This window comes from Myotis myotis, unplaced genomic scaffold, assembly GCF_014108235.1.
Source record: "Myotis myotis isolate mMyoMyo1 unplaced genomic scaffold, mMyoMyo1.p scaffold_m19_p_17, whole genome shotgun sequence".
NCBI classification, from domain to species: Eukaryota; Metazoa; Chordata; class Mammalia; order Chiroptera; family Vespertilionidae; genus Myotis; species Myotis myotis.
This window is the reverse complement of record NW_023416321.1, coordinates 6,217,708-6,231,598: the sequence shown is the minus strand read 5'-3', so window position 1 is coordinate 6,231,598 and position 13,891 is coordinate 6,217,708. Positions and strand designations below refer to the sequence as shown.

The 13,891-nt window shown below is 43.3% G+C and overlaps 1 protein-coding gene across 7 annotated transcripts in view; it reads left to right on the top strand.

Annotated features, from left to right (window-relative positions):
• The window catches only part of KCNJ16 (potassium inwardly rectifying channel subfamily J member 16), a 92,264-nt gene that overhangs the window by 59,868 nt on the left and 18,505 nt on the right, over positions 1–13,891 (top strand). For 3 of the 7 annotated variants that reach the window (XM_036341549.1, XM_036341547.1, XM_036341543.1), the window contains exon 1: positions 10,215–10,681. The exons of 3 other annotated variants lie outside the window; for them this stretch is intronic. The gene's annotated coding sequence lies outside the window, so the exon portion shown is untranslated. Of the gene's footprint in view, positions 1–10,214; positions 10,682–13,891 lie in introns of those variants that run through there. One more of the 7 variants, XM_036341544.1, reaches the window with a different exon arrangement.

The window sequence follows — 13,891 nt, the reverse complement described above, 5'->3', positions numbered from 1 at the left end:
GGTAGCTATGTGGACGACACGGGTATGGACAAGCAAATCATGCCGATTTCTGCTTCTGATTCCCTGATTGTCCTCTTCCTGGACCTACTTGTTATATACCTACTATGTGCCAGGTGCTTGGCTGTATGCTTGGGGTCGCCTTCTCTTCATTTATTTGGCTTTTTTCTTTTTAAATCGGGGAGTGTCGGAGGTGTATTATAAGAGGAATTGGGGGCTTTAAACTACACCAGTTAGCCACCTAAATTTTTGCTTCTACATTGAATTAAGATTCTTGCATAATCTGTACATGAATTTTAACTACCAGGAAAGAGAGCAGTGTTATGACTGCTTTCAATAAACTCAGCGTCCCCAGGTTCCAGAAGTTTCAAGAGAAACAACCAGCCAAATTCGTGTTTTCTGTTTGTTTATTTCAGTAGTTCCCAAAGGTGGGATTCCTGACTCTGGGGAGACTGAGAAAAAAAAATCCCTTATGGTACTAAAGTGTAAAACTGCAGGGTTTTCATCGTTGTGGTCATTTGTAACCAGAGGGCACGCTAATAAATCACCTCAACTTGCTAGGAAGCGAGGGAAATATTTAGCCATAAACTAGACTTGCAACCTCATGTTACATGTTTTCAAAGGTTCCCATATCTCTGTTTACCAAATCAATCTGCACATAAAACAATTAAAAGCTGGCTACTCCAGTATTTACAGAGAACACGGGGCTATGTTGAGAATCTTGTGATATCACCCTCAAGATGAAGGCAGAATATGACAGCCTGGCACTCCTAACTCCGGCCTGGCACTCCTAACTCCGGCCTGGCCCTGGCGCGTTGCTGCTGGGGAAGATCTTGACTGGTGGGAACCGGTAGCATCCACCTCTGTCCAGCTCAGCTGTCTCCTTGGACCTCAGGAGAGCTGTGTAGTCATTGGCTCCAGCATTTATTTTTCTAGGCTCCGCCTCCAAATTAATCACTGACTTATCTTCCTGCAGAAGTATTTGTGCTGGTTAAACAGGGCAACTCGATCTAGGCAGAACCTGCTGTTTCTGCTTCTGTCCAAAGGGTCAGTGGGAGAAAGGCCGATGGCAGTGATTTTATAATTGAATGGGGCCATTGTCCCAGGTCTTTTTGTTTTTCCCTTGAATAAAAATTCAGGTTTCAGAGCTCTGCGATAAGGGGGAAAGTCTACCTAAAAACACTATCTTCTCAGAAACCTTCAGCTTGTTGAAAACAGATCATCTTTGTTAGGCTCTGGCTGGGTAAAATGGCACACATGATGTGGATAATTGAGGTCAGTGGAAGCGCTTTCTTTTCCCAGGGTCTTTTCCAGGCTGAATTGGGGGCCTAATTTAACCACATAGTCCTACTTACAGACTGAGCTGCCAGTTCACAGTGGGGCACCTAGCATGTTCGTCTTCCCCTGCTGATGGTTTTAGCTCATCCAGTCTATGGGCTGCAGGCCTAGTTTTTTGCTGTGGCCCTGGGTGGGTCTTCAGGTTCCAGCTGTTGCACAGGTGGACCTTGATGAGACACTTAGGCTTGGCTTGATTTTAGCTTATACTCTCCAATCATCCTGATCCACTCCATGAAGAGTCTCTTCTCCTTTATTTTACCCTCTCGTGTAATATTCACACTTAACTTGACTCTCAAGTGCAATAATGTCAGTATGTGGAATACTGTGATGTCCTTGGTAGGGTAGGGGTGGGTGCATGCACTGTTTAAGCAGAGTCTGATTCATAGGCCAAGATAACAGGTGTTAGACAATACCAAAAACCTAAAATTGGGCCTGCATCCTAAATAACAGTCCTAAAATATCTATTTAAAAGCACATTTAAGTGAACCATAGTAGGCTTTTAATTTTTTAAATTTAGTCTTTACTATTTTATGAGTCTCAGTTTCTATGTAGAATCAAAATAACTTTAAACAGTATCTTCAAAATATGTACTTGCTCCCTTTAGCTTATATTCAGAATTATAGAATAAACTGTTATTGACACCCCAGAAATATACATCTAGTGATCTGTAGCTACTATGTAAAGCTGAAGAGCAACTTTTAAAGATTTTTACTACTTGTCAATAATGCAGTATGTTACAATCTAAAGGTAAGTTTAGCACCTAGAATGGAATTTTGGGAAAACAAATTCAGAACCTGACTATTGTTAAGCAGCTAGTTTCATAGTTAGAAAAAATTGATCTGCTTACAAGTCCATAAATTTGCAAAGGTTGAAAGGTATAAGAGAGTCCTCAGAGGTGAAGGAATAGAAAGAAGAAAGTTCTAAAAGGTGTAAAATAACCTTTCAAAGGCAAATATGGATGTTGGTATTTGTTTCCTGTGGCTGCTCATGCTAAGGGGCTTAAAACAATAGTTCCGGAGGCTGGAAGACTGAAATCAAGACCACCTTCCCTTCAAAGCTTCTTTCAGCTTCTGGTGGCCCCAAGTGTCCCTTGGCTTGTGGCCGCATCACTCCCATCTGTGTCTCCACCTTCATATGGCCTCTTCTCGCTTCTCTCTTTGTGCGTATGTGTGTGAGAGTTCTTTCTTATCAGTACACCAGTCATATTGAATAAGGACCTACTCTAATGACCTCATCTTAACTCAATTACATCTGCCAAGAACCTATTTTGAAATAAGGTCACATTCATGGGTGTCAGAGATTAGGGCTTCAAAATATCTTCTGGGTAGGACACAGTTCAACCCATAACAGATGATAATGGCAATGAGATGAGAGACTCCATACTTTTCTTAGAAAAGCATGGAGAAACACAATGACATGAAAAATGACTTCCCTTTTCTTGATAATTCCTCTATTATTGTGCCTTTATTTGACCATTATAAAATGGTAAGATCAATGGAAACATTTATTTTTCTGCTTATTGCTTTGAATCTTTCATCCCTTTGAAGCAGCATGACCAGACTCGTTCTTGTGTAATTTGCCGTAAGTATTGGCATTCGATGAGCTGTCAGTAAGCAGGCAACCCTAAAGCGGACAAAAACAAAATGGAAGGGTGTTATTTCACAATGAGGAAGGGAAAGTCCAAACAAAAGGGGCAAAGAAAAGAAACCATACACAGTTGGTTGAGGAAAGGTGAAAGCCATGAAGTATTTTCGGAAATAGGTATCCTATAAACATGGAGAAAATAGAGATTTGGGGATTGACTCAACAGCTCATGACTCAGATTTTCTCCTATAACTTCTCTTGTGCCCCAGACAGCTGAGTGTTCGGGAGCTTCCGCTGTTATTTTCCAGACTTCCTAGCCTAAAGAGAAATCACAATATCAACATTTGCATTTACTTAAGGCTTTGTAAAAAAAAAAAAAAATCAAAGTGGAAATAATCGTAACCTTCCTGGAGTGTCTGCATGGAAGAACTGAGTCAACAGTTTTAGCTAAGGCTGGCTTTCATGGCCTCGATAGCACTGTATTCGGGGAGGGTGGAAAGGTGGGAATATCAAATGAATCGATCTGTGAACGAAAACATCTCCAAGGTCGAAAAGACTATTGAGTAGTCAGTGTTGCCTTTGTGAACTTGAGTTTCTAGCAACTAGTGATAACACAGGCACCATCTAAGTTGAAAGGAAGGGCTGGCAAAATGTTGAAATGACCACATCCATCCAGGGCACTTTATTAGCCAAGGGGGTAATAAGCCAGAGAAACACAGCCAACAGAAAAGGTGGGAGGAGCTGGTAAAATACATTTACCTCACTTTCTGTGACTCAGACAGATTTGAATTGGTAGATTCGACCAAGATGAAATGTATTATGCACTATCACCCCTAAGTTTAAAATAATTTTGGACTCTTAAAACAGTCACACTTGGAAGTAAATGCAAAGTGGGCAAAATGCCATGTTTCCAAGAACAGGATGCACTTAACTTGCTGTTGACCAGTCCTGAGAGATGGCAGGGCCTATTGTTCTCAAGAATCTCTACTGCAGTGCCATGCAGTTTCTCCATAGAATAACCATTATCATTGAGAATTTCTTATAACAGTTTTCATTAATATCAGAAAGACTCAACTACACTGATATCAATCCAGCCGTGATATATTGGCTCATAGATAATTAGGATTCTAAGAAAACCAAGTTGCCCTGAAAAGAACAACAACAAATGCTTGATTAAATGCATTTTTTAGTCATACCATGGAAGAATCTGAATAATAAATGGGGGGGCGGGTTATTCACAAAGAGTTCAATTTGTAAGTATTGGTGTGGAGGCTGTCGGTATGACAAGTGTGTTTGTGTATGGTCGCTGTCCCACATGTCACTTACCAGCATAGTGTATTGTTTTTGTTGAGAGGCTAGATATACAAACCAACAGTGACTAAGCCCATCTATGACAGGGGTGGGGAACCTCCGGCCCAAGGGCTGAATAAGGCCCGCAAAATCATTTGGTCTGGCCCCGCCAAGGCATTAGGGGTGAGTTAATTAAATGTTTGACCAAATATAGCAGACTAATTTTTAAGTTGATCATTTTGTGTGGCCCGAGAATGATGTTATAAATATCCAAATGGCCCTTGACAGAAAAAAAGTTCCCCGCCCCCAACTGTGACAATATAGCTCTGAGCCATAGCCTCTGTAGTAAAAGGCCCAGAAGACAAATCACAGCCTTTGCAACAATGGGCCCCAAACAGTCAAGACTTGGTCATTGGCTTCCAACTCTTGTCATTTGTTGCCCCTGCTTCAGACTTAGCACCAGTAAGGAAAGCAAACTATGTTTTTCCGGACCCATCAAATGGGTGCCCGTTCTAGCTAATTTGATGCCAGCTTCTCGTGCCCAACAGCCACTGATGAGAGCAGACCTACCACCTTCCCGTTTGCACTGTGCTGCTTTCTCCCTCTCTGCCTCCCTCCGAGTCTCTGCTAAACACAGTGATGATGGCTGGCTCCCTCTTTACAGCAAAAGCTGAAGGACAGCCCTTCCTTGTTCTCCGTTGGGTGGTCTCTGTTGATTTCTACAACATTTATAATTTCTAGGTAGAAATCATTAAATGGCAAAATAAAGCTGCCCGACTTTAGAAATCATGGAGGGCCACTGGGTAGTGAATGCAGTGCCATCATTTTGAAAGCCAGAAACATTGCTAGGACTGGTTCAAACACGGGCCAAGTTTCCTTTGTCGTTTTTCAGATTGTATGAGGTACCAGACAAGCTCTGCTGTAAGACAACACCTGCATTATGTCGTATGGAGAATGAAGGGGTTGTCTTGACGATTCAGGTGCTGCACACCTGCTGAACTGAAAATCATTCCTCTCAGAATCAGGAGGACTTGGTATCAAGCAGGCGGAGTAGCTTGTGACCTCAGTGGCCTCTTCTGGCTGAGCAGGTTACACCAAGTAACTTGATTACGGTTTTTGGACATTGACTCTATTTTGTACAGTGGAGACAAAGCTGCCTGTGAGAATACAGAACTCCAGGGTTCAGGAAGGCCCAGGGCCCAGCCAGCTGAAGAAGGCAGCACATTCTCTACTCTCTTTTGCATCCTAGTCCAGTCAAGAAAGCATCTGACCTGGTGAAATGCTCATTTTGTAGACATGACGTGTGCAAGTTTAATTTCCGAATGAAGCAAAGGGAAAATTCCTGGGCATTTTATGTGCATTTTTCTTCATGTGATCCCAGAATCAGAGTTAGCCATTTAATCCCAAACGAGACATGACCTCACTGGGGTTTGTTCCTTGACTGAATTTCGGAGTCCCACCCCAGGACAGCGCCCATTGTTCTGCCCAGGAGCTCTGTCTCCTCCCTGATTGAGGGATGTGTTTGGAAGGGGAGGGGTATCTCTAGCAAATGTTTTCTCAACAGATACTTGGTGGGAATTTCACTGTTCTTTTATCACGAAAATAAGCCATTTAGTGGTTGATCTGGAAACCAAGAACTGCACAAGTTCCCTTGTTAAAATTCTTCAATCAGGAAGTGTTTGTTTCGTTGGATGGCCTTCATTAGAAATTAGAGAAACAGGTCATTAGAGGGAAATGGGAAGACCTCTCAGGAGTGCCTGGAACACTTTCTTCAGAAGACACACATTCAACTAGATTCTTGAGAAATGTTACTAAGAATAGGTCCTCAATGCAGCCCCATATGACGTACTCTTCAACTTCCCGACAGTGACTATTTCAGATGTTTTCCATTCCCTTGAAATCTCTATTCCTGTCTCTTCTGCTCACCATCCATTATTTAACAGGGAAATTAAATCAGCAACTTCTTTCCACCCAATCTGAAGACTGACCGCAGTTGCACCAGCTCTTGGAATTACCCTGACTGTTCTTCATCCCTCTACTCTTACAAATAGTCCGTCCCGGTCTCTTCTTCACCCTTCCTTCTCCAATGGATCTCTGATGATCCTGGATTCTGACTTCCAAGTATCTCTTGAGTGTATTCCCTGGGTTCCATTTCCCTAGGTTACACAATATCTCCCTTACTGCCTCACCCACCCCATCTGTTGTCTGTCCAATCCATTCTCACCACCACTGCCAGAATGCATTCTCTTGAATGCTAATCAGATTGTCTTCCTCCCTTGGTGGAAGCCCTTTCACCCTCCTTAGAATAATCAAAATTCTTTAACCTGGCTTATCAGATGCTGCTCACTGCTCCACCTTATCCATCTCATACTTCTCACCATCCCAGATCCCACGATCCAGCCAAATAAGCATTTTTGTTTTTTCCTGTAATGCTGATTCAGTGCTAACATGGCTTATCTTCAACAGCTGCATTCAGTATGAATATAATATAGGCATAAATTATAGCCCTTGGGAAATGTGACTCACGAGTAACTACTGCAGAATGGATTCACCAAAGAACAAAAACAAACACATCCATGGTTTGTAAGAAAGTGGGAGCCTACCCAAGAGAGAAAAAGGCTAAACATAAGAACAAATCTATTCACTAGTAGAGTTTTAAGTGGAATGTTTATAGTTTCCTTAATGTGCCATAAGGACTTAATAAATGTTTACTGAATTATATGGGAATATTTAAAACTCTAAATCATTTTTTGCAGTATCCCTCTTTAAACCCATTTCTTTTTCATTCCATTAAACAAATGACAACTTTAATGAGGGTGTACTGGTATATATAATTTAATGAGCATGTACCCTAATCTATCAACTAAAGAGCAATTTTTTTTTTCTGATCCAAATATTAGAAGCTAGAGGCTTTCTCTGTATGCCCCCCACACACACACACACACAAACACACACACACACATTCATAGATGCTTTGAAGTCGGATTTTGATGGAATTGGACATTTGCAGTTGAATTTTAAGTGGAATTGAGACTGATTCTGGGCTGGATGTGTAAAAAGATATTCAGAGGAGAACAACCAGGACATTAGGATGTTGAGCAAGCCCTGCCATGGCTCATCACACAGGGCTGTGCTGGAGCCGACTCGTATCAGCTCACAAGAGCCAACTGCGCACACCTCTTACTCCACATCCAGGGAAGTCCCCTCAGTCATTTGAAATTGGCCATGGATGGAGTATTTGCACCGCAGAAATTGGAAAACTCTACAATCCTCCTCAGAGAGCCCACTCTTACAATTTGCCAGCAGCCCTGGTTGGCACCTGTTGCCTTCATGATTCATCATTTTAGCATTTGACCATGCCCTTGTCGCTCTCAAAAAGGACAAATTAAATAATCAATATGCATATCAGGAATAATAGGATACTTTGTAGATTTTTCAATGGAAGAAGTAAAGACTGAGTTAGAAGGTAAGAAGCAACTATAAAATTATTATCTCTTTTTTTTGTCTGAAGAACTGCTTTTGGCTAGTATACAACATATTCTGCAGAGGGAGAGCATGAGACAGGAAAGTCTTGTGAATGCTACAGGGAGACATATTTTTATCTGAGTTTAAGGAAGGACTTCCTCGTTGGCAGAGTTGAATCATCATCAAACAGGAACAGACATGTGAAGGGTCAGTGAGTTTCTTGTCAATGAAAATGCTTAAGCAGAGACTGAGGGCCAACTTGAGAGGATATCAAGCAATGAATTCTTGTTGTGTTAATGTTCTTCTGAGGGTTCACATTTTGAATTGAATCCTCCTCTGACTGTGCCTGGCACAGACATTTTGGCAGTTCTCACAGGGTCATTGCTTGGTAATATGTGTGTTTGGGAGTTGGTGCAACAACCAGCCAGAAAACCAATTCATTCAAAATCAGGAAAAAAAGAAAATAACCCAAACAGACATTCTTATTAATTCTCACTGTTCAATTTTAAAATGAAGTGATTTGAGAGGAAGTATATGCTAACCAACTTACTACTGATTTATTTCTGGTTCCAGATTTTGAAATCTATTCCACTTTAGCACAGTTTGACCAAAGAGAAGAAAATAAACCAGTGTGCTTTAGATCACTGGCCGCCAACCTTTTGGATCTCACGGACTACCAGTGGTCCGTGGACCACCGGTTGGCGGTCGCTGCTTTAGGTAACTTTAGAATTCAGGTAGGGGGAGAGACTTTTATAATAAGTGGAAGAGGAACACATTGCTTAGTAGTGAGGACTGCAGACACTTCCCCTGTTTCCTGTATTAGCCAGTCAATTAGAACTATAGGAACTTGTAGTTGGTGTGGATCTGTCTGCAGGCATAGTGTCAGCAGTGGGTGAAACTGTATGAGAAAAATTGACTTGTCCTTGGCTATGGAAAATCAGGCTACAATAAACAATTCTGTCCATTACCCAGTTTCTACATTGTGCCATGTAGTAGTCAGGCTCTTTTTCTCTATTTCGTATTTCTTTAGGAATTAATCATTTTGATTATCATGTGGATTCTGCAGTAAACCCAAGAGACCAAACAGGATACCTTCTTCAGAAGTACCCAAAATACTGTTTTAAAAAATATATTTTTATTGATTTCAGAGAGGAAGGTAGAAGGAGAGAGTGATAGAAACATCAATGATGAGAGAGAATCATTGATCGGCTGCCTCCTGCATAGCCCACACTGGCAATGGAACCCACAACCCAGGCATGTTCCCTGACCAGGAATCCAACCGTGACTTCTTGGTTCCTAGGTTGACTCTCAACCATGCCAGCCAGGCCAACATACTTATTTTTAAAAGAAATGACACACAAGAGTAATTGTAGGACATTTACTTGAAAATTAATTAATAACTTGGCAACATTTTATCTGATGAATTATAACATCTCCCACATTAAAACAATGCAAAGTAAAAAGCTCCCTTCATGAAAAGTAAATCTCTCTTGAACCCCAAATCCCTTCCCATCCATCATCATGGTTTTCTACTCCATCTGACAGCCTAACTCCCAATAAATGGGATGCATATTGTGTTTACTTCCGCTCACCTTGTTCCACCTTGTTCCTAGTCCAATCAGCCATTTGCCTCCCAAACTCTACTGACACATCTTTCAACAGAGTCACCAGTGACATCACATTGCCACATCCAGTGGTCAGTTCTCAGTCCTCATCTTGACCTTCCTTCATCTCTGACAGATGATCACTGCTTTCTCTTGTCACACTTTCCTCACTTCACACCACACATCATGGTTTTCCTTCCATTTCAAGCAATTCTCCTTCTCAGGACCCCTTGTTGGATCTTCCTCATCTTCCCAACCTAAGATTGGGTTGCTCAGGGCTTCATCATTGGAACTCATCTCTTCTAACTACTCTCTCTCTGCTGTGGCCCCGTCCATGTTCATGGTTTTAAATACCATGTATATACTGATAACTTCCCATCTTGTACCTCTGTTCTGGATCTCTCCTTTCAACTCCAGAATAATATACTGTCTACCTGACATCTTCATTTGGTTGTCAGAGAGCATATGCTATTACCACAACAGAACCTCAGCTATTGAGTCCCCCATTTCAAATCTCTTTTCTCCCAGTCCCATCATCTCAGTAAATGACACCAGCATTCACTTGATTTCTTACACATGTCAACATTCTCTTGACCCAAATTACAAACCTTCCTTGTGGGTGAATAATGGACATTGACTCAGAAGCCAAGGCACTCCCTCATCCCAAATGTACAAGAGGCAAACAAGGCACAAAACAATACCAACTTCTCAGAAAAAACATCTAAACGTTGTCCTTGGAACCACCGCTGAGGTTCTCACTGGTCTTCTAGGGTCACACACTTCCTCAGAACCCAAATGAAATGATGTTGGGCAAGAAGTTGTTTGCTTTGGGTGTAGGATTACACAGGGTGTGTACTTACACAGAAAAATCTTTAGAATGACAGTAATAGAGCACCTACATTTAAGAAAGACACACTGGGAAGAAGTTGTACAAGACCTGGAGGTCTTCATAAGAGACAGTCCAGCCCTCTGGAACAGTGAGAAATTTAGGGGCAATTTTTGGCCATTTTTTTTTTTATTTGGGGGAGATTTTTATTATTGAATAGGATTGAAAAACAAAGATGTAGACAGGCAGTGGGGAGGCTGTTTCTTCTTGGTTCTTGTTTTTTGTGAGCCACCGTTGGCAAGGCTGTCCACTCGTGTAGGCATGGGAACCCGTTAAAGAAAGTGTTGATTCACTAGAGCGAAGCAGAACTCAGTGGCCTTTGTGTGTGGTGAATGCTCCCGGAAAGGCAAAGAAGAGCGAGATTCTCCTGTGGGCTTTCTCATCTCCATGGCGGTAGGTGCTGACAGCTTGAGAGAGAACCCGAGGAAGAAGAGACAAAAGGTGCCTCGCTGCGGCGCTCTTACAAGATGAGAAAGGCCATGGGGTTTGGACCTAAACTTCATTATCCGTAACTAAGGTAAGACCATGTGGTGGGTTACACAGCGATTCAAGCCTGAGCCCCTTGCGCACCTGCTCTCTTAAGCTCATTCTGTTTTGTAGAATGACTGCCAAGAGCACGGTGCTTCCCGTGGCTCAGTAGGCAGGCTTTACTGCTGCACCGTCTATGGCTGGGAAGAGTCTTTCTGTCTCATATCATCTCTGGGGAGCGCTGGACCAAACTGATGAAGAGTGTTTGTGCCATTTATGGATCAGTCAAGGGAAGTAACATTCAGAGACTAAAAACCTGATGGCTTAGCCAGCCGAGCTTTACTTATTGACGTGGAACAATGTGGAAAAGGGTGCGTCTTTAATTTCCTGTGGAAATGATCATTCATAAAACCGTCTCTTTTTATGTCTCTGTCACTCTTCCACGGCTCTGAGGGGACAACAGAGTGGCATTGAGAATTTGAAACTGTGGTAAAGTATGCTGTCATTGGTCTGTAATGAATCGCGTCTTTACAACTAAAGATATAGACAGACAGGCTGCAATGGCTCATTAGAAAGAAAAGAAAACCACCTGCTGACAGGTCACTTCCATAAACAATCAGCTCCTCAAACTCTGAAGTCTGAGTCGGCATCGAGGCACCGGCTTTCTGATTTCTGACAGTTTTCTTCTACTCATGGCCGCCCTTCCATTGCGACTCAAAATTGTTGCTATGGAGTAGGTAACTCCTGGCACGTCCCACATCTTCAGGTTTCCAAGTTGCTAGTATAGCGAGTCCCAACCTTTCTCTTTCCGTGGCAGAGACAGACTAGTTAAACAAATTACTACAATTCTGCGGCACACCAAAAAAATATGTCTTGCTGATCTGACAAAAAAAAAGTAGGTATAATTTTGATTCATTCATATGGACGGCTATTGTTGTGTTGGCTGTTATCATTTCTTTCATTTGACAATCTAAGGGGAAAGAGGTCCGTGCCCTGACTAAATAGCCAAGTAGCTGTGTGTTTTAAAAACTGTGCAGCACATGGGGTGAAAATCGTTGTACCAGTGCGGGAGCGGAGGTGGAGATACTGCAGGCTGTCCACTCGGAAGCTCCGGGACTGCTTGGGTGTGGCCTGGGGTTTAACCAAAAGCATGACTTATCTATAAAACTCTCTAAGCTTTTCTATATAAAACCCGTTCCCTGCTAAGAGCCGTGAAATCATTCTGAGAGCTCAGAAGGAGCTGGGGGCATTACTGCCAGAGGATCAGAAAGCCCATAGTCCTGAAGGTAGAGCCCAAACGGGTGACTTATTAAAGGCAGTGTGACCCTTCCAAGTTGCCTCACCTCTCTGCCTCCTCTAGGAAGCCTTTAATTATCTCCACCTCTTCGATATTCTTTCACCTCATTCCACAGGGTAGCTGGAGCCTAGAGAGGACAAACTAAGTGACGATGATAATTATTAGCCGTTTCAGAGAGGAGGGAAACTGATACAGTAGCTGAGCCCAGAATCAGATCTCAACTGACTCAACTCCAAGAAACATACCTCTTGCTCTCAGGTTTGTGAAAATACAAAGCAGATGGTTTAGCACTGAGGAAGGTGGAATACCCGTGCAATGTCAGAGGCAGTGTACGCCAGCCCAGACCTGCTCCCGGTGAGGTTTTCTGACCAGTGGTGTTCAGCTGGCAGCTTCCCGACCTCACATTCCACCCTCCTCTCCTCCCCACTGCCTCGCCCCTCTGCGGAGCCCATTCCCCGCAGGCCAGCCATGCCGCTGAGGTCTGGGAAGATATGCTGGGATGGGCTGGCCTGAGGGTAATACGGTAAAGAGAGTGAGGGCCAGGGACATTCTTTTGTGTATACATAGTTTAGTAAAGACAAACCAGTCACTTCACGTCGGGAGCTTTAGAAATCCTAATGTCTGCCTCTGTGGTTGTCACAGTGGCTGTTTCGGATCAGCTGAGGCAAAGCGCCTGTTTTGTCCACGTGATCAGCTTCCTGTGAAACTGGCATTGATGGGCACCTGCTGTTACACAGGGTTATCTGAGTGGGTTCTCAGTGTTGCCCTTTTCGCAGAGATGGGGATCAGAGGTAGAGTAACTGGTCTGGATTCATGTAAGTAAACGGTAGGGATGAGGTTCAAACAGAAATCAGTCTGATACCAGAAGTCAAATCTAAGGCTCTCCCCTCTGTTCAGCTCCCAGCTCTGCGTTTCCCTTCCCTTGTCCCTGCCTCTCCCTGGTGGCCGAATGGCTGCCTGACTGGAGCCCTATCACTCTACTCTACCCTGCCCTCCAGCAGCATCCTGAGCTCTGTCCTCCCACAGGCAGAGCTGGGCCTGCCTCCACCCATCCAATGCCAACTCCAGGTCAATCCTAAATTCTTGGCCTTTGACCTTAGGAATCTGGCCATTATATCCCCTATTAAGCCATGTATGTCACACTTGACACTTACGAAGGCATTGACACTGTCTCCAGGCTGTGGGGGTGACTCTCTCAGCTCACAGGGCCCACTGGCTACGGAGTGAGAAGCTGTGAGTGGTGTATTCTGCCAGGCCAGCTGCTAGACCAGCCTTGGCAATGACCTCCCATGGCTAAAACACTCACAGGACATTGCCCTCCATCTGCAGTTTTAGGAAGGTACTACTCCCACTTAAAAAAAATTCTAGCTCAGCTGGGTGGCTTAGTGGTTGGAGCATTGTCCCCTTTACCAAAAAGGTTGTGGGGATCTATCCCTAGGTTGCAGGTTCGATCCCTGGTTGGGATGCATGGGGGAGGTAGTTGATCAATGTTTCTCTCTCTCCCTCTCCCTTCCTCTCAATGCACATATCCTCAGGAGAAGATTACAAAATAAAACTTCTTAAAAATTCTAGACTCTAATGATAATACATTCTTTACCCATGTGCAGTTTTTTTGTTGTTTTGTTTTTAAATGAAGATGGAAATGTGTTTTTGTGTGTGTTTTTTCCATCCCCACCTCACCACCTTAGGTTGTTTTGTATTCTTTTTTAAGAGAGCCAGTCAGGTGTGGCCACAAGAGGAGATGGCGTCAGGGCCCAGGAAAAATAAAGTTTATTATATTCATAGGTCCTCAGGACAGGAGCCGTGGCATGCAACAGAAGACCTCAGGGGAATGATACCAGGTGGTCAGGAGGTGGGAGATAGGAGTGAGGGGAAGGTCTAGGTCATGGTCTCTATCGGGGTTTGCACGGAAAGGAAAGGCAGGCTGGGGTGAATAGTTTATAATTGGCCAGTTCGAATAAT